Here is a 4,174-nt window from a genome sequence, read left to right as displayed (position 1 = left end):
CATTAGGTTTCATACAAACTCTTGCATATATGATTGAAAATATTGTACAACTCCTGACTATATGTTGGACGAATCTCTAGACTATAATTGGTATTTTTCCTTAGATAGGCAGTATGAGTTCAGTTATGTTCTGGATGTGAGTCAGATTGTTTCTGCTGGTTTTGTTGAAGCAGGAGATGGTTCTTTAGAGGGACATATGTTTTTTTACTGTGAGATTATTTCTGTCGCTTCAAAGATGTGTCCTTTGCACACCTCCTCAGTCTTTCATTTCAGCCATTGGTACAGAGGAACCAATAACTCTGCTGGGTTTCAGCCAGTGTGGTAAATTCAATTTTGTAACACTGGACTGTCATTGCAGAGTTGCAGCACAGCGTAACATTCCATAAAATCAAGCTGTTTATTATCCAATAGAAATGAAAGAGCATTTCTTTTCTTTATTCTTTTTTTTTCCCCCACTTTATACTAAGTGATAATATAAATCACATTTTTTGCTTATTTCAGGAATGCATGTTTGTTCTTCTGTGATTCTAAATAAATCTCTAAACATTAACTGTCCCTGAAATATTTTGGGGTTTTTGCTTCTGCTTAGAATATAGACTCAGACGGGCCTGTGGTGGGCAAATAATCTTTTTGTTACCTGATGAATCTGCAGGCCCTTCACAACAAAAGGTCTCCTAAAGCAGCAGGGCCAATCCTTTAAGTTGAGAAACAGTCTATCAATAAAGGTCATTGTGACAATGTGATTTATTGAAATCCTGTGCTGCTCCTAGCAGTTAGTATTTTATATTATATGATACACGGCAGGTGTTTTTATTCGTATTTGGGTTCCCCACTGAAACCTTGTTCAACCTGTTTTATTATTTATCGTTGCCTTTTAGAGGTGAAAGAAACCAATTTATTCGGCTTTCATAACCATTCCTTACAGGTACAAAGAGGTTAAGGGCTAACAGAAAAAATCAATTGGTTAATAAAATAGTTAATTGACTAAATGCTTCTTCTAAGGGGCCCTGAATGCAGACTGTGCATAACCAAAGGAGGTTGGTTTAATTATAATGGCATCTCACTGCATAAAAGCCTTCACTGCAGACAAGGTTTTCAAACTTGAGTGTGCTTGTTCCTATCTGTGGATATGTGTAGTTTACACACAGAGTAAATCTAGGCACCCTAATCAATTTTTTTCCCAGTTTTTAGTATCTACTTTTCCCTTTTATGGTCATGACAGATGGCAAAATTACAATAAAAGCATATCTAAACATTGAAAAATCAGTCAACATGTTCATTACAGATCTGGAAAGATTTTTAAGATAAATGTATAGAACACTGGCAAACAAAAACTTCCCAATTCTGCCTTGTTCTGCTGGACTGTCTGGCAGGTTTTTTTGACTTGGTATTATCGTCCTGTTGTTTATGAAATCCAAGATTTTTAGAAGGCACGAGGAGATTCTGTCAGAAGAACATCCAGAGCTGCTTTGAGACCCAGTAATGCCATGTTCTGAATGAAAACAATAACCAATATCTTCAACTCACTTGAAGGACAGTCACTCAGTGGGAGCTCCTAAGGATCTGAGCTCCTCATGCTTTCCTGGCATGTTTAATGTAATTAAAAGCACATTTTTAAACAGTGACGTCAAAGGGACACCACTAAAAGCTTGAAACATACTTTACAGTAGGTACATTCACTTTTTCCATGTACATTATGCTGTAGTCCCCCAGTATTGCAAATGTAAAAAAAAGGTAATAATTAAAAAAGAAAAAATTTGCTTATGAAGCTCCTTGTTATGTTACACCAAAGAGGCCAAGGAAAGGCAAGAGAAAATGGAATCTGTGTAAGAACCTTTCCTCGGCTTCCCTTCCCCATTCCACATCTCTGGAATTAGGAATCTGCCGGGGCACAAAACATTTCAGTGGTGAGTGATGAGGTAGCCTGACTGAGAGGAAAAGCACAGGATGAGGCACATCAGGTTGTAGAGGTTTTGGGGCTAATGAACAGTGATAATAACTGAGGTGATACTCAAATAATGTGTAATAGAACAAGAGGGTTATTGATTGATTAACAAGCTAGTTCAGTGGTGACAGAAGAGAGCATTTTGAAATATGTTTGTGTCAGGATATGCACAAACTATGTACATTTTTCATCCTTATATGCTAACTGGTGTAGCCCAGTCTGCCACTCAGTTTTTCCTGTATCCTTTCAAATTCCCTGGGGTGAGGATTGCTTTCCTTGTTTGAAAACCAGACAAACCTGTTGGTGGAGTATTTGGGATACTCCCCCAGTTTGACACCTCATATTGTCAGTAATGTTCTCATTTATCATGGCAAAAGCAGGGAAGGAGTAGCTGAGCCGTCTCTTTGTGTTTTCCCAGTGACCACCATCAGGGCTGGGATTCAGAAGGGAAGCTGATATTCACACCTGCTGAGCACCATCAGTCTCACAGACATCAGTGCAGATGCAATACTGAGCCCTGGGAATGCTGGCAACAAATACTTCTGGCTGATTTATTTGACATTTAATTTCCAAATATTGACATTATTGTCCTTTTATCAATAAAATACCTCTTGAAGACAAATTTCCTTTATTCCATCCCAAGAAATGGGGGAACTGCTTTACCTGTGTCACACTCATCCAGCTCAGTTATGGCATTTCACAGCTCCCCACGTCCCCACTGCACTTACCAAGGTGTCTTGAGTTCATGGAGTCTGTCAACAAGCTCCACATTTAATTGAAATGTATTAAAAGCAAATCTTGTGATTTCAAGACTGTGAGTTCTGCTGATGCTGCTCAGTGTTTCATTTGCCTGACTCCCAACGAGGACAACAAGTTGATAAAGGACACGCTGTGAACGGCAAGACCTTCACTGCTGCCTCCTGGTGACATTCAGACAGGAGAGAGATTCCAACAGTTAAGGTTAACAGAAAGGGGACTTTGATTAACAGCCAAGTAATGCATCGAAATTCCAAATTATGCAGGAGTCTGTTCAGGCTACAATTGGTCTTATTTGTTTTTAATTTGAGATTCAATGTCAATGCGAGACTTTAACTCTCTGGTTACAGCTCTTTATGCATATAACTCTCTAATGTAATTGTGATATAATCCTCAATTTTATTAAGATCCAAGTTAGAAAATATCAATGTGTTATTCAGAATATTACCTTCACTGGCAGTGTAAGTGAGTATGATGGCCTGGGAGCAGCTTTTCTGAGAAAGTATCTATTTGCCTCTGCTATCACCTTCAGTATTGAAAGGTGATGCAAACAGTGATACTGAACCCTCACCAAGGCTGCTGAGCCAGAACACTTGATCTGTACAGCCAAAAAGTTGGGTTTATGCTGAAGCATCAGGTTCTGAACTGCAGTGGCTGAAAGCTGGGATTTTCCTTCTCTGTGGGAGTGGAAGGGCAGAGAGGGCAGAGAGGGCAGCTGGGGAAGGAACTTCTAAAGCCATCCCAACAGGCTGTGTTAGAGCCTGAGTGCACAGCCATCAGCTCTGCAGTGCCCACCATTGTAGCACCCAATGCTTTGTGGGCTGTGGTTCTGTGACAATGACAAGAAATCCACACTAATTTTCATTTTCCTGCTCTCAAAAGCACAGCGACAAATGGCTGGTAAAGGGTTTTCTGAAAAGGACTGTTCACATCTTTCCTTATGAAAATTGAAATCGTGACAGGCTCTGTTGGACACGGTGCTTTGTTGCAGTTCAGCCACCCTGGCCCAAAAGCTGCAAACAGTGCTAGCTTGAGCTGTTAAATGCCAAAATCTTCCTCTTTATTCGGTGGCTTCCTTGTCTACAAAATCCACTGACACAGACATTCTAGGACGTGGTACTGGGAGAGCTGCTTCTCTCACATTCAATTTTGATCCCAAACAAACAGCTTGAGATTTCACGTTGGATAATTGGGCTTTACCTGCATTTTAAACAAAAATCCTTCTCCTTTCATAAACTGCTTGAGTTGGGAGACATGCAGAGCTTTTGCTGAAAGAAATGCATTAATCCTTTTAAGTTTGATAAAAGGTTCTTTTATACCATACTGTACAGCTTCCTGCTGTGGGACCACATTTGTGTAGAATCTCCATTTGTGGGGAAAGAAAGACTCAGACTCCTTCTAATGGTTGGAAGGAAAGACTGATAGGGGAAAATGTTACTCACCTGGACTGAAAATTGAACAAAATTCAGGGGA

Source organism: Manacus candei, unplaced genomic scaffold, assembly GCF_025592945.1.
Source record: "Manacus candei isolate 608988 ecotype Guabito, Panama unplaced genomic scaffold, ASM2559294v1 h1tg000065l, whole genome shotgun sequence".
In the NCBI taxonomy this organism is placed as follows: Eukaryota; Metazoa; Chordata; class Aves; order Passeriformes; family Pipridae; genus Manacus; species Manacus candei.
The sequence above is the reverse complement of the archived record's forward strand: the minus strand, read 5'-3'. Positions refer to the sequence as shown.